At 36.2% G+C, this 27,712-nt stretch overlaps 1 protein-coding gene across 2 annotated transcripts in view; it reads right to left on the bottom strand.

Annotated features, from left to right (window-relative positions):
* DMD (dystrophin) overlaps positions 1 to 27,712 on the bottom strand; it is a 2,064,872-nt gene that overhangs the window by 900,466 nt on the left and 1,136,694 nt on the right. The window lies entirely within an intron of this gene.

The raw sequence follows: 27,712 nt of genomic DNA on the forward strand, positions 1-27,712 counted from the left end.
ACAGTTTGTCAACATAAATATATAAAGCATAATGTTGAGAAAAAAAGTCACAGTTTGTCAACATAAATATATAAAGCATAATGTTGAGAGAAAAAAGTCACAGAGAAGACTTTTGATTCCATTAATATAAAGACAGAGTGATTCCATTAATATAAAGTTCAAATCCAGGCAAAAGAAAACAATCTATTGTTTAAAGATACAAACATAGGTGGTAAAAATATAAAAACAAACAAACAAACATGAGAATAACTTATTTAAAATTCGAGATAGTGGTTACTTTTGGCTGAGGAGGGAAGGAAGGTGATTAGGGAGGAGGAAAACAGAAGGCTTCCAAGGTAGTATTCAATTTTTTAATGCAGGAGGTTGGAACACAGATATTTATATTTTTCTTTAAACCTATGCTGTCCAATATGGAAGCCACTATCTGACTGTGGCTACTGAGCACTTGAAATGTGACTACTATAAAGTGAAATGTGCTCTAGGTGTAAAATACACATTGGATTTCAGTGACTTAGTTCGGATAAAAGTTAAATATATAAGTGACACTTTTTCTTATTGATTACATGTTTAAATGATCATATTTTGAATATAATTTGGTTAAATAGAATATATTATTAAATCAATTTCTCTGTTTCTTTTTACTTTTTCTAATGCAGCTAAGAGAAAATATATAATTAATATATGACCACATTATGTTTTTATTGGACAACAATGCTTTAAACCCTACCTATACATTTTTACATTCTTTTTATAGATATCATATATTTTATAAACATTTAAATTATACATATATGTTAATTATATAATAAAAACCAGTTTTTCACCATTAAAGACACAAGGAGTAGTAGTTTTACTCAAACATAATATAAACTAGTTTAATGTAACATATTCAATATGGACATCTTCTAAGTCTTTCTTTGGAAGGAGTAGCTCTACATTACCTCAAATATCCAAAAACAATGGCATGTTATTAAACTGAATACATACATATATAATTTTTGGTCATATGCTTTAAAAATCCAGGAAAAGGGCCTGGATTTTCATAAAAGTAAATTTGTGTGATTAGTTGATATATTGAATTATCAAGCAGTTACTGAAAAAGGAACTAAAATTCAGTAAAATCCTAATTCAGACTATATGGATGAGTGTAAAAAAATTGAATGTAGCAACTATAAAAAACTTAAAGATTTTGTTCTAAACTAATTCAATTATTTGAGAAACTACAGAATGCTAATATTGAGAATTACCTCTCCTCTGTGGAACTCGATCTGACCATACAATTTGCAAAGCAGAAAGATTATCTAATTTAGTATTTAACACAAATACTTGATCTGAATAAATGAAGTGTGAATATCTAACAGTCTCTGTTTTCTAAATTCTGCTAGAAGCTCAACATCATGTGCAAGCCATATAAAATGTTTAAGAGGAAAGGGGGATTAAAAGGTTATTGGTATACTGAATTCAAAATGTATTTTAATTGGTTGACAGAATGAAAGAAACATGCACAGACACACATAGCTCTGCTCTATTTACAGATTACAGAGATTCAGTGGAAATGAAGTTCAGAATCTGACAAGGAATTTTGATCAGTCTGCAAAATAGGGGAAACACAGAATACGAAATAACAAACCACGAAACAATATGATACACTGGAAAAAAAAATTGGGCTTGGAGCCAAAGAGACCTTGATTTTCACCCCCCCACTTATTCTCTTTGCAACTTTGAGGAAATTCCTAACTTACGATTCTCAGTTTTCTCAACTACTGTATAGTAAGAATCCTACTACTTTGAAAAATTCCTAGTAACATTAAATCAAGTGAGTGCCCAAGACCTGGGAGGTATTGTCTTTTTGCCTATCAATGACGAAGGCCATAAGAGGGAAGCCAGCCTTAGTTTTGCTCTTCTACCCTCCTCACTAACAGTGTTTGATAATCTACATTTGAGTAAGACTTCTAATTAATGGAAGACTTTCATCCAGTAGTAATATTGACATGTGACATGTGCATATCCCTCTCAGTTAAAAAAATTACACTGATTAAAAGAGAGAAACAAAAAAACAATGTTAAAGGAAGGCAATAGTGCACCTAAAAAGAAAAGGAAGCTACATTTGAATAAACCTGACATAAACATCTCAAAAATGGCAAAGGGGAAATACTATTCTTTGTCGAACGTACCAAAAAGAATATATAGTTTTATTATTTTAGAAAAGGAAAGGCACTTAATTGCTAGGTTAAGTTCTAGGATAGGCAGTACAGTGTATGGTTAAGAGCAGAGACACTGGAACCCCTGTTTTGGCTGTATAACCTTGGGCAAGTAACTTAGTTGCCTCACTTGCTATAAGTAAGTATATTAACAGAATCTACCTTGTAGGAGTGCGATTGTTTAAATTAAGGTAGCAAGGTGGATGGACCTAGAGTCTATCATACAGAGTGAAGTAAGTCAGAAAGAGAAAAACAAATACCATATGCAACACATAGATATGGAATCTAAAAAAAAAATGGTCATGAAGAACATAGGGGCAAGACGGGAATAAAGACACAGACCTACTAGAGAATGGACTTGAGGATATGGGGAGGGGGAAGGAGTGGGAAGTGGGAAGCAGCCGCATAGCACAGGGAGATCAGCTGGGTGCTTTGTGACCACCTAGAGGGGTGGGATAGGGAGGGTGGAGGGAGGGAGACGCAAGAGGGAAGATATATGGGGACATATGTATATGTATAACTGATTCACTTTGTTATAAAGCAGAAACTAACACACCACTGTAAACCAATTATACTCCAATAAAGATGTTAAAAAAAAGGTATAGAAAGTGTTTAGACTATTGTCTGACACAGAAGAGACATTACTACAACTCTTACATATCAATATTATTATTACCACTGTCACCATCATCATCATCATTAGTATTCCTGAAGAGAATATAAGCAGAAATTAGGTCTCTGAAATGCAGCAAGTTCCCACTTATTTAGTAATCATATGTCCAACAAGTACAGTTACTTTCAATCACTTGTTTGGTGGCGAAATTCCTTTTTTTCTCTAATATGTGTAATAGGGGACCCTGATACTGAAATTAAATCAGAATTGGTTTGCTTGAACCAGGTCGTGAGTCTTAAGTCCCCACTGTGTGTTTCTTTTCACCATACTTAATGGTGATTTCACCATACTTAATACTCTGCAGTAAGTGAAAACCAAGTAGAATATAGGCATTTAAAGTGGTTAAAAAACTATACTGAGGCAACAAATAACATGTATAAGGATACTTGAAGACTATCTCTGGGTTGAAAGTACTATTAAACAGTCTTGCATTTGACTTAAATAGTATCAAATAAAAGCACTTTGAAAATATACTTTAATCAAAAATTCTCACATTTAAAAATAAGAACATTTAAATAGATAAAGGTTAATTTTCGATAACTACACTGTGCAACAAGGTAACCACTAGCCGCATGTGGCTCTTGAAATTTAAAAGTGTTAATTAATATTAACTAAGATAAAGTTTGAATTCGTTAGTCTCCCTGACCAAATTACCATTGCTCAATAGCCATTTATGACTAGTAGCTACTATACTGGATAGCAGACATAGAACATTTCTATCATCACACCAAGTTCTATTGGACAGCAATGATTTAGAACATTTCACTATGTGGGAAATTACACTCCCAATACTGAGTGTGTAGAACATGACTATAAGCAGTTATAAAATACTATACAGGTTGTGAAATACTTTTCCTTTCACAAATGCAGTGTAGTTAGAGAAACAATTTAAATTTATTTCTCTGGAGGAGTTTATTTTGTTAAGGCTTTCTCTTAAACTGTCCAGAATATGATAATAACATGAGAAGTGTAGCAGAGTAGGAAAAACTCTTGTCTGAGATAGCACCTGTGTGACCTTGAAGAGGTCAGGCAGTCTCCCTATGTGCCAGGGCCTCCAGGAAACACAGGGGTAATGACATTTGTCTACCTAACCAGTTTACTTGAGGAACAAGTGAGAAAGCCAATATAAAAGCCCTTTGTAAACTCTGAAACCCCAAACAATTACTAGTTATCATTATAGTAATTTCTACATTTTCACTTGGCAAATGAAGTATATAATTTCTGTAGAAATAGTTGAGCTACTCTGAAGGAAAATGTCACAGTTAAAGCAGTTGAGAGAAAAACACATTTACGGTCCAAAGACTCCAGAGCTACTGATTAGAAAAAAAATGCATTTCTGGATAAGCACATTTATATGGGAATTATTAGGTAATCTGTATTTTATAATTCAGAAACAGAATATTTTGTGAAATTTGATAAAATGATGTCTCATCTCCATCTTATCAACTGAAAGACACCAATTTTTGACTTTAGCTTTAGAGATAATAAACTCAGAGCTGCCCCTTAAAAGCGTATTAAAACTTCAGGAAGTTTTACAACATGCCAATTTAATGCTTTATTAGCTTACTTCATTTAAGGTTACAAAGAACTGAAATGATCTTTGTGAAGTGTTGATCTAATCTCATTCCACAATGGGACTTAATTTCTGCCTAGAAGGCAAACTTGCACATTTAAATTTGGAAATTAAAAGAAACAAATAAACTGGTATATATCAGTGTTCCTAAACCTTGAAGATAAAAAAATACATATAGAATTGAAAATTAATGTAATTCAGCTGCCCAAGATATTAACATTCTTTCCAAACATACAATAAACATACAGTATTACTCATTACACTCTGCTTTAAAATTGAACAGAGAATCAGAATATTTTCCTCTTAAATATTTTTTTTTCCTCTTCTTTCCACTATTAAATAATGCTTATATTTCTCTTTGGAGCACACAGAGATATACATATATGTTAGTGGGGTTAATGATAGTTGCTATAACAAAAGGACCCTGCAATTTTGGTGGCTTAAGAAAAGAAAGAGGTATACTCCAAAGTGGGCATCCCTGTCTGTGCACAGCTTTCCTCCACATAGTGATTTAGGGAATCTGGGTCCTTCCATCTTAGGCTTCTTCACCTCCTAATTCTTTGGAAATCAGCAGGTGGGGCAGGGGAAGGTTGGAAAAGGCTTGCCTGCAATGTAACTTCTACTCCAATTCCATTGTTAAGAAGTAGTCACATGGCTCTAACTAGAAGCAAAGGAGACTGGGGAATGTAGTTGCTGCCTTGGCAGCTTCATCTTAGCAACAACTCTATACTATGAAAGGGAGTGCATGAATTTTGATGGACAGTTAGTTTCCTCCGCCACAGTATAAATTTGAGAGAAAAGAGATGCAAAGAGTTGAATATTAATGAAAAAAGAAAACATTTGATATTTTCATATCTTTAATTCTGTTCTCTAGCTTCTAAGTGAAAATAGAAATGTTATACCTTCATTACTCTTAACCCCCCCTCTTCCCTTAAACCAGTAGAAGACAGAATGGATTCTGGCAGAGAAAGAAGGCTTGGTGTAAAGAAGGAAGTCCTTAAGGTGAGGCAACTAGAGATTTTATCAGTTCTTTTTATTTCTCTCCTTGTCAATCCTTGATTCTTTCTTAACACCCTTGGCTTTCAGTCCTCATTCTCAGCATGAAATGAAGGAGAATGTCACTCAGGGTTATAGCCCCACTATAAGAACGCTGAATGACAATCTAAGAAAAGACATTTTAAGACTGAACCCTTTAGCCTGCTAGCTTCGAAAAAAAAAAAAAAAGTGGAGTCCCTTGGCCTTGGGAGATCCCTTGGATGACTGTGACAGCCCCTTAGCTAACAAAAACTGAGTTACTTCAAGTAGAGGATGGATACATCCATCATCTCTTGAAGGAAGATAAAAAGGCTATCAAATACCTATTAAAGGGCCAAGTAGGTTTCCCTAACGACAAAATGTCCTGCTTGACCCAAGAAGGAGCATGGCAGAATCTCCAATGTTTACACAACTTGTTCATTCATTCAACATGGATTTACTGAGCACCTGCTACATGAAAGCCCTCGGTTTGAAGTTAGGGAAGCAAAGGCAAACATGAATGAGTCTTTAAATAAGGGAGTGACAAGGAAATATTTGCATTCATAAAAATCACTCTGAAGAATGGAAAACAGACTGGAGGGACAAGAGTGGAGGCAAGGAGAACAGACAGTGAAGAGGCTGCTGCCTTAGGGCAGGTAGGAAATGCATATCACCCACGTAAAGGAGTGAATGCAAACAAAAAGATGTGAATGAATTCAAGAGATAGTTGACTGTACCTGGAGGGTATTATGCTTAGTGAAATAAGTCAGAGAGAGGAAGACAAAATACTGTATGTTTGCACTTATAGGCGGAATCTAAACTATAAAATAAACAAGTGAATATAACAAAACAGAAGCAGACTCACAGATACAGAGAACAAACTAGTAGTTGCCAGTGGGGAGAGGGTTGGGAGGAGTGGCAATATAGGGGTACGGGATTAAGAGGTACAAACTTCTAGGTATAAAATAAATAAGATACAAGGATGTACCATACAGCACAGGGAATATAGCCAATATTTTATAATAACTTTAAATGGAGTATAATCTATAAAAATATCAAATCGCTCTATTGTACAGCTGAAATTAATATACTATTGTAAATCAATTATACTTCAGTAAAAACAAACCAACAAGCTAAAAAGAGATAGTTGCTTGTAGATTTGGCAGGACCTGGTAAACGAATGTGCCTAGCTGGGGGATGGTGGTGCCCTTGTCTGAAATAAGAAAGTAAAAGGAGAAACATCCTTGCTGATAAGGGGAAATTAGGAACTTGGTTTTTGAATATGTACAATTTAAGAAGCTATGTGAAAGTTTGAATGCATGTAGCTGGGTACACACGTCTGGAAGGAAGAGGATTCTAGCCTGGAGCGAAAAACAGGAGATGAACCCATGGAATGGATGAGAAGGACCAAAGGAGAGTTTGTAGTATGAAGAGTCTGAGACAAACGCTGAGGAACACCAACATATGAGGAAGAGCCAAAGGGAGAGATTCCAGCAAATGGGATCAAGGAGATATTTCTAAGGCCAAGATGTTATAAGGACAACAAGGAGAATGTGATACCATGGAAGCCAAATCATCCTCAAGAAGGAGGGCACCTTCATCCACAGAGCCTGCTGCAGAATGCTCAAGTATAATGAGGATTAAAAGAAATGCTTTTTCAGGTTTGGCAACAAGGAAGCTGCTGACAACCTCTGTGAACTGAATTGAAGGAAGGAAGGAAACTAAAATTTATCTAACACTAAGGAAGTGTCTGAGGAAGTATCTTATTAATGAGATCCCAAAGTTGCATTACAAGCAAGCGATGGTAGTCACTACACATGCTAACTTCCCTGTTGTGCAGTGCTGTGATGCTATGTTACCGGACAAGACAACATTGGCTTTCTCTCCCCACACTCATGCATGCATTTTTCTTTCAGAAAGTCAACATGCTTTTTTAGTCAGTACTTGTAAATATGTCTTGCCAAAAAGCTAAGAAGGTATAAATAATCTAAAGAATACAAAAATATTAATAATTAATGCTCATTATTGAACATATTAAGGTCCAGGAGTTGCCTTATTTCTCCCAACAACCCTGCCTTTTTTTCAGAGGAGAAACCTGAGGTTCAAGGATCATAAGTCATATGCCAGAGATCAAACAGGTAGAAAAGTGATAGGGGTGAATTTTACTTACTTCTGCTGGCTCTTTTCCCCTCATTAAACACTCCACTTCCTTCTTCCTTTAAGCTCAAAAAGGACAAATCTACAGATTTTTATAATTATTTCCTAATGTCTGATTAAATTTGATCTGTATCATACAAAGTTCTCAGAGAATATTTATTGAAGAAATCAACTCAAGAAACAACTGAAAATGTAATTTACCTACGTAAAGGTCAAACTTAAAGAAAAGCTAAGACATGATAAACACCACAGACATTAGCATAAACATCTTCTTGCCTCCATTCCTGTCGAGGGGAAGCTACGAAACAAGAAAGACATCATTATCAGAAATGAGGTAGAGAGATAGAAATAAAGAATTAATCAAGAAGATACTAGTAAGTTTCTAGAAGGAAGACCTCATAGGACACAATATAACATATAGTATTCGTGCAATAACTGTTGCCTGGTTTGAACTGAACTCTGGGTAGCAAAACAAGAGCTTGGGCAGTGCTGACACAAAAAATGGATTCTCTTATTCTAGACAATTCTTATACTGAAGAAATTTAATTTCTTTCAGTTCTGGCATAGCTTGGATAAATGTTCCTTATAACCATCTGCTTGCCTTCCTCTGATTCTGTGCTGCCAAACAAACTTCTGTTCTTTAATTTGTTTTGCTAAGTGAACTTAGTCATGGGGAAAAGGTTAGTCCACGTGGCTGGCAGTGCAATATTCTCAGGTCACCTTTCTCCCATTATAAATAACTACACTGACATTCTTGTCATTGTCCACCAGTTTGGTGCTAGTGGATTAGGTTCAGTTGATGAAATTAATTTCTGTGTCTATATGGTTAGCAACCAGATCCTGGTCCTAGAGACATAAATGCCAGGAAGAAACTACTTGACTACAAATTCAAGTCTCAGAATCTGATCTAATGCCTAAGGGGAGATGATGAGATTCTAAAATGCTAGGGGTTGAATTAGATGCTTACAGACTTAATATTGGGGGTTAATGTAAAAATACAGAAAAAAAATCAAAGCCATAGGATACTGGGAAATCAAACACCTGACATTGGACTTTGATAAATGTTTATGGAAAACACCTACCCTCACCTTCTCCAAACAAGCTGTTAACTAATTTTGATTTGTTGTGTGATCAATACCTACTTTTCTAATCAAAGCATGAGAAGGACTTACTACAATAGCCATAACACTGCTCTCGGGCAAATGTATTCATTCCTCCTCCACAACTTATACGTAACTCAGTTACAACATAATCTGCAGAACTTTGAAATAATTTTCTTATGTGTCTGTCTCTGTTACCAGATTGTGGAGTTAGTGAAGGAAGTTATTCACTCTAAAGATATTTATTCAATACCTACTATGGATGAGAGACAGTTCTATGTGATGGGGAATCAGCAGCATTCAATAAAACACCCGCCCATGTGAATCTCACATTTCAAGTGAGGGGGGAATGAAGGGAATTTGGAGTTAAAGAGGTTTGGTTTGAAACCTGGCACAGTTATTTCCTAGACTTATAACCTCGGGAAAGTAACTCAACCAAAACTTCAGCAGCCTCATCCATAAACTGAGGATGATAATACCTTATAGCATGGTTGTAAGATTTGAATGAAATGCCACAGTGCAACCTAATAAAAATAGCTAAGATTTACTGTGTACTTGTTTTATGACAGCATTATTGTGCTTAATTGTCACAACAAATCTGCAAGATAGGTATCATTATAGAGAGGTTAAATGACTTAAATAGTTAGAGAGTTAGTAAGTGGTAGAGCTAGAATTCAAACCTAGTTATTCTAATTGTAGAGCCTGCACTCTGATTAATTCTGCTCTCCTGTGTACGCTGCTTTACTGTGCATCACTCAGTGCCTGCCATAGAGAGGGCAAGTTGTGACAGTGAGGATGCTATCAGTTGCCCGTTGCAGTAAAATGGACTCAAATGAACAAAAACAAAAGGGATTTACTGGTTCACTTCATTGAAAAGTGCAGAGGTGGGCTGCAAGTGAAGTTCGATCAAGGATCCTACACTATATCTCTCAGTTCTCTTTATCTCCTTGTGTGTCAACCTTATTTCAAGTTACCTTCTCTCGTGCTGTTGGAACAGCTACAGAATCTCTAAGTAACACATCTGTATATTACTTAGTGCAAAGCAAGACAGAAAATTTCCCAGAAGCCTGCACAAAAGGTCTCTTTGAGTCTCATCATTCCCAATAGGTCATGTGTTCATCCTTGAGCCTATTATTTTGGATTACATTGGCTTGTGTGGGCCTGAGCTATATGCTTTATTGCTGGAGCAATCAGTTTTTTTTTTTTTGGCTGCACTGTGCCGCTTGCGGGATTTTAGTTCCCTAACCAGGGATTGAACCTGGGCCTTCAGCAGTGAGAGCACCGAGTCCTAACCACTGGACTGCCAGGGAAGTCCCTCAATATATTCTTGTTAAATTAATTAATTAATTTCTCAAAAGCAAATTAAGCAGTTTTCACATATTTGTCCATAATATTTTCAGACTATGAAGTGGAAAATAACAAAAGAATGAATACACGGTAAGAAAAGAAAAGCTTTTTAAACAATCCCAAGTAGTAACACTCACTCACATAATTGTTCCTGGCATATTTCTCTTTGAAATTCAGTCATCTACATGGAAACAGCAGAAGGGGAGCTCAGGACAATATGCCATGAATATTTCATACACAATCTGTTTCACACTATACAATTCATTTTTACAGGAGTCTTATTCATCTCCCCCGAATCAAATATTGTTCCTGACTTCCTTGGTCATATTTTTCTTTTTTTGCACTTTAAAATTTGTTTTTCACTTAGTATTCATTCACCAAAAATCTTTATACATCTAATAATTCAAGAACAAGTTAGTACAAAATTATTGTACTATTTTCTAGTAGGAAAAACTGATACATTTGAACATTCTGTTGTCAATTTGGCAGAGTTCTATTTTTAATCTCAATATTATCTGTGTTCAATGCATTATCTCTTATGAGCCACATTCCCTTTAAGGGAATTATACATACTTTTTAATGTATCTAGTGTTCCAATAAGGTTAATGCAGACTGAGAGATTTTATACAACTGAAATGAAAATACATTGATTAAGGATGTATTTGATTCTTATTTTAAACAATATATCCCAAGTGCTATGGTTTCAGATCTACACTGCCTCCATTTCACACATGTTGGCTTGGAATAGACACTCTCATGTTTAGCATAAATCTTGTTATTTGGTCACTGAATGTTTTCAATGTCCTTCATAGGTTCAATCTGGAATGTACATGCTAACTATTTATTAAACATGTAAAATGAGGGGCTTCCCTGGTGGCACAGTGGTTGAGAGTCCGCCTGCCGATGCAGGGGACACAGGTTCATGCCCCGGTCCGGAAAGATCCCACATGCCGCGGAGTGGCTGGACCCGTGAGCCATGGCCGCTGAGCCTGCGCTCCGCAACGGGAGAGGCCACAATAGTGAGAGGCCCGCGTACCGCAAAATAAAAAAGTAAAATGAAAGTATTGATTTTGTTTGTAATGAGTAACAAAAATGGGAAAAGAAGTATGTGGAAAAAAACTTAAATAGAAACTACTTATTGCTACTGCCTCTGGGTTAGCAGACCACTAACACCCAAAGCTCAGTGCTGTTATTCTGGGAGAAGTTTAGGCCCCGAGAAGAGGGGGCCCTGCTGTTGGGACCCATGTTTTAAAGGGCCCAGTTTTATTCCTTCTCTAGATGTGAGGAGTTTATAGGGTCAAGCCAACACACCCATCAGGAACTCACATTCTCATGTTCTGGGTACCAGAATCCCTGAATTCCCTAGCGAAATGGCTCCAAGACATCTTCCAGGTAGGGCCAAGGTACAAGTCTTTGTTTGGGGTTAGTGGGCATAACTCAAATATATGTGTTTGGGATGGTGCAGCCACATCTGTGTACACAACATTCCTCACAGCACAGGATGGAGTGAAGGGGATGGGGAGAAATAGGCAGTGGATCCCTGATAAACGGCTTGGAGACAGATCTTCTCAAGCTGCCTCATTCTAACAGAACTCCAAGGAATCAAATAAGTTGAAATTGAATCTAGACTTCCGTGTCATCATGATGGTATACTTGTCAAGGAAGAGAGATATAATGTATTTTATTTAGTGGTCTTTTGACTTGACTTATACCTTATAACTATTAAACAGATGGTATGCAGGCTACCATTTGTACTCTTACTTCAGGGCAGCTCTGACCTCACATGATGCCTTAGAGGACTAAGTGATAGAGAATATCAAAAGATGTTGTTACTTCGCTTCCCAGACTAAGTTGGTGTTGGAGGTAAGGAGGTCCCTTAAACAACAGGGCATAGCTTTTATAATTGTGAGACTCTCAGAGGCATTAGTTATTTTTTCTTGGGGGAAGGAAGCTAGAAATAACACAAGCCATAAGCAAAGACATGAACACATTCAAAAGCATTTCCCTGGTATATGTTCCTATTGTGTGAATCTTTTGGGATCCATTTGCTTCTTTATCTGTGGCTTGATAATTAAGATTCTAACTCTGAACTCAATAATTAAATCAATAGTTCATTAGCATTTTAGAAAAAAACCTCCACACAACAAATATAGCTTCTTACAAGGATAGGTAAGATTTGTTAATTTGGTCATATTTTCCAAATGAATTGTCTAAAACATAATTGAATAACTCCAAGTTCTATAAATATATATATAAATTTGACTGTAGGATTATAAATCTTTAAACACTGGATGTCATCATAAATTATCTACTAGGTTATATTTCCTACCGATAACTTTAAAATATGTTATTTTATCTAAAATATGTTATTTTTATCTAAAATTTTGAAACCAAAAATATAGACTGAACTTTCTTTGTTTCTGAGATTGTTTGCCCTATGGAAAATGTATATGCTGAATGTAGCTATTAAAATAATTATGCCTTGAGTCCCTCCCATCAGGAAACTTGCACAAGCCTCTTAGATAGCCTGATCCACCAGACGGCAGAGAGCAGAAGCAAGAAGAACTACAATCCTGCAGCCTGTGGAACAAAAACCACATTCACAGAAAGATAGACAAGATGAAAAGGCAGAGGGCTACGTACCAGATGAAGGAACAAGATAAAACCCCAGAAAAACAACTAAATGAAGTGGAGAGAGGCAACCTTACAGAAAAAGAATTCAGAATAATGATAGTGAAGATGATCCAGGACCTCGGAAAAACAATGGAGGCAAAGATCGAGAAGATGCAAGAAATGTTTAACAAAGACCTAGAAGAATTAAAGAACAAACAGATGAACAATAATACTAACTGAAATGAAAACTACACTAGAAGGAATCAATAGCAGAATAACTGAGGCAGAAGAACGGATAAGTGACCTGGAAGACAGAATGGTGGAATTCACTGTTGCGGAACAGAATAACGAAAAAAGAATGAAAAGAAATGAAGACAGCCTAAGAGACCTCTGGGACAACATTAAATGCAACAACACTCACATTATAGGGGTCCCAGAAAGAGAAGAGAGAGAGAAAGGATCCGAGAAAATATCTGAAGAGATGATAGTTGAAAACGTCCCTAACATGGGAAAGGAAATAGCCACCCAAGTCCAGGAAGCACAGAGAGTCCCATACAGGATAAACCCAAGGAGAAACACGCCCGGACACACAGTAATCAAACTGGCAAAAATTAAAGACAAAGAAAAATTATTGAAAGCAGTAAGGGAAAAATGACAAATAACATACAAGGGAATTCCCATAAGGTTAACAGCTGATTTCTCAGCAGAAACTCTACAAGCAAGAAGGAAGTGGCATGATATACCTAAAGTGACGAAAGGGAAGAACCTAAAACCAAGATTACTCTACCCGGCAAGGATCTCATTCAGATTCGATGGAGAAATCAAAAACTTTACAGATAAGCAAAAGCTAAGAGAATTCAGCACCACCAAACCAGTTCTACAACAAATGCTAAAGGAACCTCTCTAAGTGGGAAACACAAGAGAAGAAAAGGACCTACAAAAACAAACACAAAATAATTAAGAAAATGGTCATAGGAACACACATTCGATAATTACCTTAAACGTGAATGCATTAAATGCTCCAACCAAAAGACACAGGCTCGCTGAATGGATACAAAAACAAGACCCATATACATGCTGTCTACAAGAGACCCACTTCAGACCTAGGGACACATACAGACTGAAAGTGAGGGGATGGAAAAAGATATTCCATGCAAATGGAAATCAAAAGAAAGCTGGAGTAGCAATTATCATATCAGATAAAATAGAGTTTAAAACAAGGAATGTTACAATAGACAAGGAAGGACACCACATAATGATCAAGGGATCAATCCAAGAAGAAGATATAACAATTATAAATATATATGCACCCAACATAGGAGCACCTCAAGGCATAAAGCAACTGCTAACAGCTCTAAAAGAGGAAATCGACAGTAACACAGTAATAGTGGGGGGACTTTAACACCTGACTTACACCAATGGACAGATCATCCAAGATGAAAATAAATAAGGAAACAGAAGCTTTAAATGACACAATAGACCAGATAGATTTAACTGATATTTATAGGAATTACATCCAAAAACAGCAGATTACACTTTCTTCTCAAGTGCTCACGGAACATTCTCCAGGATAGATCACATCTTGGGTCACAAATTAAGCCTCAGTAAATTTAAGAAAATTGAAATCATATCAAGCATCTTTTCTGACCACAACGCTTTGAGATTAGAAATTAATTACAGGGAAAATAATGTAAAAAACACAAACACATGGAGGCTAAACAATACGTTACCAAATAACCAAGAGATCACTGAAGAAATCAAAGAGGAAATCAAAAAATACCTACAGACAAATGACAGTGAAAACACGACAATCCAAAACCTATGGGATGCAGCAAAAGCAGTTCTAAGAGGGAAGTTTATAGGTATACAAGCCTACCTCAAGAAACAAAAAACATCTCAAATAAACAATCTAACCTTACAACTAAAGGAACTAGAGAAAGAAGAACAAACAAAAGCCAAAGTTAGAAGAAGGAAAGAAATCATAAAGATCAGAGCAGAAATAAATGAAATAGAAACAAATAAAACAGTAGCAAAGATCAATAAAACTAAAAGCTGGTTCTTTGAGAAGATAAACAAAATTGATAAACCATTAGCCAGACTCATCAAGAAAAAGAGGGAGAGTACTAAAATCAATAAAAATAGAAATGAAAAAGAAGAAGTTATTACAGACACCACAGAAATACAAAGCATCCTAAGAGACTACTGTAAGCAACTATATGCCAATAAAATGGACAACCTGGAAGAAATGGACAAATTTTTAGAAAGGTATAACCTTCCAATACTGAACCAGGAAGAAATAGAAAATATGAACAGACCAATCACACGTAATGAAATTGAAACTGTGATTAAAAATCTTCCAGCAGGGCTTCCCTGGTGGCGCAGTGGTTGAGAGTCCGCCTGCCGATGCAGGGGACACGGGTTCGTGCCCCGGTCCGGGAAGATCCCACGTGCCGCGGAGCGGCTGGGCCCGTGAGCCATGGCCGCTGAGCCTGCGCATCCGGAGCCTGTGCTCCGCAATGGGAGAGGCCACAACAGTGAGAGGCCCGCATACCACAAAAAAAAAAAAAAAAAAATCTTCCAGCAAACAAAAGTCCAGGACCAGATGGCTTCACAGGTGAATTCTATCAAACATTTAGAGAAGAGCTAACACCCATCCTTCTCAAACTCTTCCAAAAAACTGCGGAGGAAGGAACACTCCCAAGCTCATTCTACGAGGCCACCATCACCCTGATACCAAAACCAGACAAAGATACTACAAAAACAGAAAATTACAGACCAATATCACTGATGAATAAGATGCAAAAATCCTCAACAAAATACTAGCAAACAGAATCCAACAACACATTAAAAGGATCATACACCATGATCAAGTGGGATTTATCCAGGGAGGCAAGGATTCTTCAATATATGCAAATCAATCAATGTGATACACCATATTAACAAACCGAAGAATAAAAACCATATGATCATCTCAATAGATGTAGAAAAAGCTTTTGATAAAATTCAACACTTTGATAAATTCAACATTTATCATTTATGATAAAAAGTCTCCAGAAAATGGGCATAGAGGGAACCTACCTCAACATAATAAAGGGCATATATGACAAACCCACAGCAAACATCATCCTCAATGGTGAAAAACTGAAAGCATTTCCTCTAAGATCAGGAACGAGACAAGGATGTCCACTCTCACCGCTATTGTTCAACATAGTTTTGGAAGTCCTAGCCACGGCAATCAGAGAAGAAAAAGAAATAAAAGGAATACAAATTGGTAAAGAAGAAGTAAAGCTGTCACTGTTTGCAGATGACATGCTACTATTCATAGAGAATCCTAAAGATGCCACCAGAAAACAACTAGACTAATCCATGAATTTGGTAAAGTAGCAAATCTCCAAAATTAATGCACAGAAGTCTCTTGCATTCCTATACATTAATGATGAAAAATCTAAAAGACAAATTAAGGAAACACTCCCATTTACCATTGCAACAAAAAGAATAAAATACCTAGGAATAAACCTACCTAGGGAGATAAAAGACCTGTATGCAGAAAACTATAAGACAATGATGAAAGAAATTAAAGATGGTACCAACAGATGGAGAGATATACCATGTCTTGGACTGGAAGAATCGATATTGTGAAAATGACTATACTACCCAAAGCAATCAACAGATTCAATGCAATCCCTATCAAATTACCAATGGCATTTTTAATGGAACTAGATCAAAAAATCTTAAAATTTGTATGGAGACACAAAAGACCCTGAATAGCCAAAGCAGTCTTCAGGGAGAAAAACGGAGCTGGAGGAATCAAACTCCCTGACTTCAGACTATACTACAAAGCTACAGTAATCAAGACAATATGGTACTGGCACAAAAACAGAGATCAATGGAACAGGATAGAAAGCCCAGAGATAAACCCATGCACCTTTGGTCAACTAATTTATGACAAAGGAGGCAAGTATATACAACAGAGAAAAGACAGTGTCTTCACTAAGTTGTGCTGGGAAAACTGGACAGCGACTTGTAAAAGAATGAAATTAGAACACTCCCTAACACCATACAAAAAAATAAACTCAAAATGGATTCGAGACCTAAATGTAAGACCAGACACTATAAAACTCTTAGAGGAAAACATAGGAAGAACACTCTTTGACATAAATTACAGCAAGATCTTTTTTGATCCACCTCCTAGAGTAATGGAAATAAAAACAAAAAATAAACAAATGGGACCTAATGAAACTTCAAAGCTTTTGCACAGCAAAGGAAACCATAAACAAGATGAAAAGACAACCCTCAGAATGGGAGAAAATAGTTGCAAATGAATCAACGGACAAAGGATTAATCTCCAAAATATATAAACAGCTCATGCAGCTGAATATTAAAAAAACAAACAACCCAATCCAAAAATGGGCAGAAGACCTAAACAGACATTTTTCCAAAGAAGACATACAGATGGCCAAGAAGCACATGAAAAGCTGCTCAACATCACTGATTATTAGAGAAATGCAAATCAAAACTACAATGAGGTATCACCCTACACCAGTTAGAATGGGCATCATCAGAATATCTACAAACAACAAATACTGGAGAAGGTGTGGAGAAAAGGGAACCCTCTTGCACTGTTGGTGGGAATGTAAATTGATAAAGCCACTAGGGAGAACGGTATGGAGGTTCCTTAAAAAACTAAAAATAGAATTACCATATGATCCAGCAATCCCACTACTGGGCATATACTCAGAGGAAACCATAATTCAAAAAGACACACGCACCCCAATGTTCATTGCAGCACCCATTTACAATAGCCAGGTCATGGAAGCAACCTAAATGCCCATCGACAGACGACTTTATAAAGAAGATGTGGTACATATATACAATGGAATATTACTCAGCCATAAAAAGGAATGAAATTGGGTCATTTGCTGAGATGTGGATGGATCTAGACACTGTCATACAGAGTGAAGTAAGTCAGAAATAGAAAAATAAATATCATATATTAATGCATATATGTGGAACCTAGAAAAATGGTGCAGATGATCCTGTTTGCAGGGCAGAAATTGAGACACAGATGTAGACAACAAACGTATGAACACCAAGGGGGGAAAGCAGCAGGGGGGTGGTGGTGGTGGTGTGATGAATTGGGGAATTGGGATTGACATGTATACACTGATGGGTATAAAACTGATGATTAATAAGAAAAAAATAAAAAATATATAAAAAATTATGGCTCTAAAACTACTAAACATCTTTAATATGCTAAGATCTAATACAGTTTCATGGTATCAAAAATAGAATATTTCAAAGGAGACTGAAAATGGAAATTTAATACATTGAAATAAACGTAACCCTGAATTTCATAATTATTTTGCTTTCTTAACACAAATCCAATATCAGTTCTCAAAATATAAATTTTCTGGTAAGGGAAGATATATATGCTATTTTTCACAAATTAATTTTCATGAAAAGAAGCCATGTAAATAGGACATAAAAATGAACACAACATTTTAAAGACTAAAAATAATTCTCTTCTTAAGGAACAATGACAGAAATAGTGATTTCTTGTTTTGTAGGTAATAATATGTTACTTTCTACTTACTTTTTAATTACACTTAACAAATATTTACTGACTTGTTCCTATATTCCAGACCCTGTGCTAGAACTGGGTACACAATGAATCAGCTATTGTTCCTACCCATAAACTACTCAGTCTTAAGAAAGTTAGGAAGGACTTCATCTGAAGATTAAAGCTCCCATTTTAAGCCGGTTTATAATATCTTCAACAAGAATCCAAAATACAGTTGTTTTGTCAAAAGATTAAAAAAGCACCTTTCTATTCACATGATCTTGAGTTCTTAGGAACATATGATTAAACTTTTTTTTTCTGAAAAGGATTGGGGAAAAGGAAGAGGAAAAGGAAAATATAAAGTAGTGTAAAAATTACTCAATTCAGACTCTAAGACACATAAGTTACCAAAACACAATCACTTCTTCTTATTTAATCTTTTCAATTTGTTAAAACTATTTATTTGAAAAAAAAATTTATTGAGAACCTACTATGTGTCGGATATGGTATTAGGTCCTGGACATAAATGTGTGATGCAAGTGGCCCAGTTCTCAACATCTCATGACTTCCATTCTCATAAGTTACATGACAGTGAGGCAAGATCTGTAACAGAGGAAGTATAGGCTTCCAAAGAATATAAAAAATACACCTAATCAGATGTGGGGGTCAGGGTGTGGGATGGTAAGGCCACCAAGATTTCTTGGCAGAAAGAATATTGAATTAAGCCTTGAAGAAGATGTATACGCTAATCAGGTATGGTAAGAATGGAAGAGGTGAGCAGTGGTGGTGGTTAGGGCCACTATGAATAAATTCAGGTCCCCATGAAAAAAGAATGTGAAATATTAGGATCACTGGCTCTGGGAATTTGTACAGTTTTCCTTTTGTAAGCCTGAGTAGTTTGTAGGGTCATCATAAAAAGAAAAAGAGAGAGAGAGAGAGAGAGAGAGAGAGAAGGAGACTTAGGAGACTAGAGGAGGAATCATTTCGGAAGCTGAAAGGACTTGAGTCTATCTGAGCAGGAAGGGGGAAGCGGAGGAACGTTGGAGGTCATGGTGGGGTGTGGTAGGGGAGAGAAAAAGTGAGGAAGTAACCTGTGGTTACATAAAGAAAGAGCTAATAAGCCACATCTGAAAGTTTTCACTCTATCCGTGGAAGAACTAAAAAGGATTACTAATGGCCTTTAGGCAGAAAATGGGCATACTCAGATTTTTGTTTTAGAAAAATTTCTTTAGCTTTTGTGTGGAAATAGATTGGAGAGCAGCAAGAGTGGAATTCTAGAATCTAGGCAAGAGATACTGTTTTAAAATCTAAGCAAGAGATCAGAGTCATCTGACTTTTGGTATTAGGTTTAGGGAAGAAGAAAATAAGACATTCTAGGGAGAATTTTTTAAAAAATTAATCAACCAAACAATTAATTAATTGGATGCATGGATTACATGTATGCTTCAGCTTTGTTCAACTAAGTAGGTGGTGGTCATATTAAATAAGTCAGGGAACCAGAGGGAAGAAGTAGGATTCACAGTGCTAATGCTTGGGTTTAAGTATTTTAAGCTAAAGTGTGGGAAATTTACAGATATACAGTAGACATTTGTTTATTCTTATAGAGTACTTTGGAAAATTATCTGGTTGAAGGGTCATCAACATAAGAATGGTAATTGCATTCACAGATGAAATTATCCAGAGAAAGAATGTTAAGTATAAGGGAAAAAGGTCCCAGAACAAAACGCTGAAGAATATCACTACTTAAAGAAAGTGATATTCTTTGTGAGTCACAAAGGAGGTAAGAATGTGAAGTCACAGAAGTTAGCAATAGAGTGTTTAAAGCAGGATAGAGGTGACAGTTGGTCCCTAATGAGGTGATGTAAGATAAAGACTGCAAAAAAAGAACTCCACCAAATTTAGCAACAGAAGGACTCTCAGTGTCCTTGGTGAGAGCACCTCCCATGAAGCTTCGCTGGAGCATGGCTGGGAGCATGAAGTGGAGAGAGCAAATAGAGATAAGTTTTTAAAGAGGTTTATCTGTAAAAGAGAGTCAAGAGGGCAATAACTGGTAGAGAACAAAGAACTGAAGGGTTGTTTTAATGATGGAAAATACTAACGGATGTTTAAATGCTCATAGAATGTGGGATCTCCTTTTCCAAATGCTGATGGGATGCCATTACGCAGAGGAAATACATATATATGTCTTCATGAGCCAGCAATGTGGTGACAGTATATTCCCACAGAACATATTCACTGAAGTGTTAACAAAATATTTTACAAATTAATTACCATCTCTAAAGTTACATTTGTAAAACTGGTGTGCTTTACTAAATCTCCATGGGCAAGATAGGCTGATAGAGACAGACCATTTATTTGTACAAATGTTGAGAGTTATGAATGAGGAATAATTATATCTAATGATAGATTTTCGAAGCTCTTACTGTTAAAGATATAATACACTCACGAAAATCATTTTCAGTTAGAGCCCTTTCCACTGATTCATACAGATGACACCAAAAGTGTAATAGTGCACTATTATAAAGAGTGCCAAGCTTTGAGGAATAACAATCTATGGAAACACTTCATTTTATTAGTACTCTTAGATGTTCCACAGAAAATCTCATTAGACACCTCTCTTTGTAATATCCACACAACCCTTAATAGTTCCATGTACACGGCCAATATCTAGTAAATTAGGAAATGCCTATAATAGGCCTTGTTTTTTTACTCATTTTGCTTCAATGATGTTATCCTTGAATCTTCAGATTTCTAGAAATTCTTTGTTCTGGCTTATGTTCATATATGGAATAAACTACACACCATTTATTTTTAAATGACAATACTTCATAAAGAGCCTAATTATTCCAATTTTCCTTGTTCTTTAGGTGTTTCATAACTGAATTTCTTAGGCTATAGCTTTAGTTTGGCAACCACATATCCAAATAAAAGTAGAACTGAGAGTACGATGGAGGAGCACAGGGTTATTTGTTTAATTGTTTATTCATTTAACAAACATCTTCTAATCAGCTAGAATACATGCTAGGGTCTGGCCTGGACATGAGCGATACAAAGAGGAATAAGCCACAAATAATCTCTGCCCTTTACGTAAAGTCTAGGGAGGAAATCAAACAGAAAGAAAGCATCATACAGTAATGTCATAAAACTTAACAGAGGCATGAGGGTAAATCTACTAACTGCCTGGGATGAACGGCACAGGCTTCCTCAGACCATGGTGTTGCGCTAGAGACATCATGTGTCTGGATTTTTCCGGGAAGCTTCTACTTTACACCTGTTGTCCCACTATCTTTACTACTCCTTTCACTCTCCAAATACATATATTAATAAAGACCCTGTAGTGTGGAGCAAAAGTCCATTATGAAAACATAGCTGTTTGGGTGCGGGAAATGGCATCTTAAGCAAAGAACAAAGGAAACACCAGTGTGGGGTGTTAGAGAAACTCTGACAACTCAGCACGGCTGGATGAAGAGCACTTCTAAGTAGGGTGGCCATCAGAGACAAAACCAATCAGAAGGGTAGACAGGGTTCCAACTGTCATGCCCTTGTTGGTAGGCTAAGAAGTCTGAATTACTTGGAAAGCAAAGAGGTGCCCTTGGAGGATTCCTGAATTCAACCTAGAATTACATACTACATTTTTTTTCAATTTTGTATGATGCCTGCAGAGAAACATGTCAATGGAAAAATCAAATTCAATCATTGAATACCTACTTTGTCCAGTATTTGGAATATTTGCTCCAAGTCAAACTAACATATAGTCTTTGCATAGCCACAGGCTGACGAGGATTATACCAAAAATTTAGACATTGATAGAGAGCCTCCGTCCCCAGAGGGTTCGCAATCTCCCTGTAACTGTGTCACTTGAATCTGTTTACACAGAAGATTGTAATCAGGAAAGGAGACAGTAGAGAGAACTCCCGAACTGAGGAAAAGGTCAAGAAGAATAGGCATACATGTGTGTGTATGTGTGTGTACGTTACATAAGTTACTGATTCTCTCTGAGTCTAATATTTCTCTGCTGAAAATGAGAACCATAGAGCCTTTCTAGCAGGGTGAATAGCAGGAATCCAGGGGAAAGGGAGGAGGGATGTTCATTCCAGGTAAAATGAACAAGGGAAGCAGAAATCGCATATACAGTGCCAACAAAGTATATAACAGACCTTCAGGAAGTGAGAGTTACTATTGCTGTTGTCATTATAATCCATGTTAAATCTACCCTCTGTCCTCCTACTGCTCTTGTGAGGAAGGCCCCTTTGCTTTTTCACAGGAGATCTTTGGAGTGGAAAGCCAGAAACCAGTGGCACATGCAAATTTGGCATGTGCAAACTGAGAAGATATTTCCAAATCCGTATCAATAGTGTGTGTTACAGTTTTCAAAGCTGTGTCTCAGTCTTATCTCATTAAATCCTCATAATAGTTTTATGAGAAGGATGGGAAGGTACACACACTTCCCCATTTTATAGATGAGGACACCGAGAAACAGAAAAGTCAGTTGCTTGCTCCAAATCATACAGATAGTAATTAGCAAAGCTTGGGCTCAAAAATATTCTCTGATTCCAAGACTTTCCACTTTCTAAAATGCACATTGTGTCCATGAAACATGTCAAACCCACTATACCAACACTAAGATTAACTCAACAAAAGATCTCTGTGTCCCAAAATGTCACTCTGTCATCTCTTGGGTACCCCAAGTCCAAGATCCCAGGGCATCTGTCTATGAGCAGTATATTTATAATAAGTAGACAAGTAATACCATAAATCTAGATATGGGTTAGCAGGATCCAAATAAAGGATTTAGCAGATCACAACTCATATTCAAATATGTAAGAAAAAGAAGTGATTACTTTTTACCTAGAGTGAGGGTCTCAAAATGTCATGTACCTCATCAGTAAAAATATTTTAAGCATGAACCCTATATAAATTTGTATACACATAAGCACTTTTAAATTACATTGACATAATTTAGTTACATAGATAAGACTAATGTAGCTTTACTATAAAACTAATGTAGTACTTATCATAATGTGATAAAATACACACTGAAAATAGTAATTTTTAAAGAATAAGATGAATATAAATTAAAATATTATTATTTTTTCTCACAAGCCAATTATTTAGCATGCATCACCCTGGGGCATATATATCCCACTTTGATGACAGTTCACCTTAGAGAATCAAATCTAAGGTTATTGGAATGACCAAGTCCTCCATAACCTGGCCCCTGTGTGTGTGTGTGTGTATGTGTTTGTCCCCTCCGCACTAGATTGTAATCTCATTGGGGGAACTAACAATGCCTTATTCCTTTTATCATCTCTCTCCTCTCCTTGTTCCCCAAGACACCTGACCAGTGGATTTACTAGACGTTTTGCTCCAAAGGGATGTTTGCTCTGTGGAAAAGGAATTTATTTCATCATATTTTTGGTTCTCTTTTTTTTAATGTTTCAGTTTTAAGTACAAGCCAGAGAAAGATTTGAAAAAAATACCTTAAGAGTAAGTTTTCCCCACCACAGTAGACATAAGAACTCTCTGAGCAAGACAAGGAAAAAGAAAGTTGGAGAGGAAATAAGAAAATTAGATGCCAGTGGGTTTGTGAGGAGGGGTCTTGATGTGACTTTATTTCATGGGCAGAAATATCAAAGGCAGCCTCACCTAATCTCTTAAGGCCTTGGAGTGAAGCATGACAGTGGCCACAATTTTCCTGTCCCTGAAAAGAGTATGGCAATTAGCTGAGAAAGAGAGACAGTCATGGCAGGCGGATACCTCAGTGAAAAACATCATGGACCATATGGCCTTAAACTAGACTGGTGAACACATCAGCAGATGCCCAGGAGTAAAGACACCCAAGGTCTGTGCAGACAAGGTTGTGCATCCAGTTTATGACAATGTATATAGACATGTCCTCTAGAGGCCATGCATACTTCATGAACGTTTGGCAACACGGATACCTGCAGTGGAAGAAGAAGGGGATGAACAATCCTAAAATGAAATGGATGGAGAAAACCTGGGATTAACATGGTTAAATTTTCTACCCTCAAGTAGAAAGGGGTAAAATCCATCTGTTCAAAAGAATGACTAAGAGGAGATTAAGCTTGCATTCCCTGGATGCATCTTCCCCCAAATTAGAGTGTAAGCCAGTCGTTTTGAGCTTTAAAACTAGCATAATCTCCTCTTCCTTACTGACATATGTTCTACTGAACATCTTTTCTCAAAATAGATCAGTTTCGCCCACGTTGAAAATCTGTCAAGGCAGGGCTCTCCTTCTTTGCTAGTGATCTCCGCAAGTATTGGAAGGGATGTCCTGGCAGTCGTGGATCTCCCCACTTACTGCCAGGTGGTGCCGACTCAGATGGGCCCAGGGCCCATGAGGCATCTGTGGCTTAAGAGCTAAGTGACATCAGTTACACCGTCAACCCAAATTCTTGAAGAATAACTCTCTGCCTTGCCCTGAGTTCATGTTGGATTAATTGGCATCCAGTACTGTCACTTTTCCTCTAGTTATATACTTAAATCTGTGAGCGTTTGATTTTTGATTTTTTTGGTATTTTCTGTTTTCCTCCTTTCCTGTATGTACATCATTGAAAGTGCAGTGCATTCTCCACACATTGACACGTTCTGTCTGTCCTTGAGCACCATCTCTCAACTGTCAAATGATGACCTCATATGCATCTACGACATTCATCGCCATCTCACCATGTACATTTTATAACTCTCTTTCATTATTCTTATAGGTCTCTAGTTTCTGACACTTTCAAATTTGCACTGTCTTTGCATTAGGCATGATTATGTTAATAATCTTGATAAAATACTCAACTAAGGAAGAAAACACCAGTCCACATAACAATGCAGTGCCCAACTGCTAACATCATCTATTGGGAGTGTGTGTGATAGGAAAGTGTTGAAGAGCCTATGCCGGGAGCCAGCCTTATTTCAATGAGGGGAAAAAAAATCCCTGCTAAGTAAATAATAATAATATACGGCCACTATTTATTGGGTACTTGCTATATGTCAAGCAATATGCTAAGTGCTTACATCCATTATCTTAACTGATTTTTTTTTTGGTTTTGGTTTTTCTTCTTTTATTGAGTTATAATTGACATGTAATAGTATATTAGTTTCAGGTATACAATATAATGATTTGATATTTGTTTTTTTATTTTTATTGGAGTAGAGTTGATTTACAGTGTTGTGTTAGTTTCAAGTGTACAGCAAAGTGAATCAGTAATACATATACATATACCCACTCTTTTTTAGATTCTCTTCCCATACAGGTCATTACAGAGTACTGAGTAGAGTTCCCTGTGCTAATACAGTAGGTCCTTATAGTTATCTATTTTATACATAGTAGTATGTATGTTTGACTGATCTTTTTAATAATTTTGTGGCATGGTTATTGACATTCCCTTTTTGAAAATTAGGAAATGGAGTCATAGAAAACTGAAGTGATTGGCAAAATGTCACAATGATATTGGAGCCAGGGATTAGAAACCCGTCTGTCTACCTCAGTGTCCATGCTCTCAACTGCTGCACACCACGTTTAAAAAGGTTCTAGTTAAAGATTTAATTATTTTATAGCATAAAAATGTTTCTACTAGTGGTTTATTGGTGTAGAACGCATTCTTTTATTAATCAGAAATTATTTAATTATTGGCAAATATTTTTATATATCCATAATATCTAAAATATAAATAGGTCAATGCTTATAATATATATAATACATGCTAATTATATATAATTATGAAATTAAATAGAAATTATAATTATATATAACTATATCTTATAAAATTATATACAATTAGTATGTATTATATAAGCATATATATATATCATGCATACATGTATAGAGAGAGAAAGAGAGAGAGAATGTTGTGTGTGTTTCTGATAGATTATCATTGTATTCACCCAAACTAACAATATAACCTCAATATTAACTGAAATATGTGACATTTAAGAAGTTTAAATATTTTAGAGGTTGCCTATGGCTGTACAAGTAAATAAATTGATACAGCACACTCTTTTAAGTATAAAATGAGAGGAAAGGGTCTCAATTATATTATTAAATTTCCCCCTTAGATGGGTAATAATACATTCTAGAGGAAAAAACTAATTTCTCATATGAAGACTAGAATGGGTATATTTAACATGCAGATATGGTTTGCTGAAATGCCCTTAGAGATGAAAATGACAGGTAATATATTTCTTAGTGCATTTATTCATGTGTTTATTTTTGTAAGAGATAGACATAACTGTCAGCCTCTGGATACAGCTCAGTGGATAGTGACTTTTGTTAATGCTTAATAGTTTCCATATGTTCAATAAAAAATCATTATGAGAAAGTTCACTGAACCTTTACACAAGCTAACCATGCAATGCCTCACTCTAAAGTGCACCTAGGAGGTGAATGAATTACCTGCATATTTCCTTTCCAAATGAACAAATACAAAAACATTTTATTTCAGTTGATTTAATGCATAATAATTTCTCTTCCATAAATTATTATAATAGAAAGAAAAATAGTATATAAAGAGATTAACTAGATGTCAGGCACAGAGCTAAGGGTGTTGCATACATTGAATTATCTAATCATCAAAACAAGCCTATGAGGGATTATTTTTTTTAACATCTTTATTGGAGCATAATTGCTTTACAATGGTGTGTTAGTTTCTGCTGTATAACAAAATGAATCAGCTATACATATACATATATCCCCATATCTCCTCCCTCTTGCGTCTCCCTCCCACGCTTCCTATCCCACCCCTCTAGGTGGTCACAAAGCACTGAGCTGATCTCCCTGTGCGATGTAGCTGCTTCCCACTAGCTATCTATTTTACATTTGGTAGTGTATATATGTCCATGCTATTCTCTCACTTCGTCCCAGCTTACCCTTCCCCCTTCCTGTGTCCTCAAGTCCATTCTATGAGGGATTATTATTACATCCATTTTAGAGAAAAAGAAACTGACACTTAGAGAGATTAACTTCTCCTAGGTCATACTAATAGTGGTGAAATCCAGGATTTTCACCTAGGCAGTGTGCCCAAAGCTCATGTGTTTTAATCACTATATCAGACTTCTACATTTACCTACCACTAATACAAATTTAGAAAGAGATGATTTCTTTTCTCGAAAAATGTTGCACTATATTCTTGTTGTTCTAATACAAATGTTAAGAATTTATAATAAAAGTATTAAACAGGTTGGTGGGTAATAATCTAACATTCTCACCAATAGAGTATTTTAGTAGACCAGATGAGCAGGCTTCCTATGACATGCCTACATTAAAGTCCTCTTTAAGCAACACATTATTTAACTTGTGGCATTTGGAAAAGAATACTTGCCAGCTTCAGGAAACAAATATTAAGAATCTAAAAAATGATCAAGGGGGCTATTTTGCTTAACATTGTGCTTTCAACACCAAAGGAGTACATATTAAAACGTGAGTATAGTTCCAAAGTTAGGTAAGGGTTCAAGTCAACAAACACC

Source organism: Mesoplodon mirus (genome assembly GCF_964341445.2).
Source record: "Mesoplodon mirus genome assembly, chromosome: X".
Classification (NCBI taxonomy): Eukaryota; Metazoa; Chordata; class Mammalia; order Artiodactyla; family Ziphiidae; genus Mesoplodon; species Mesoplodon mirus.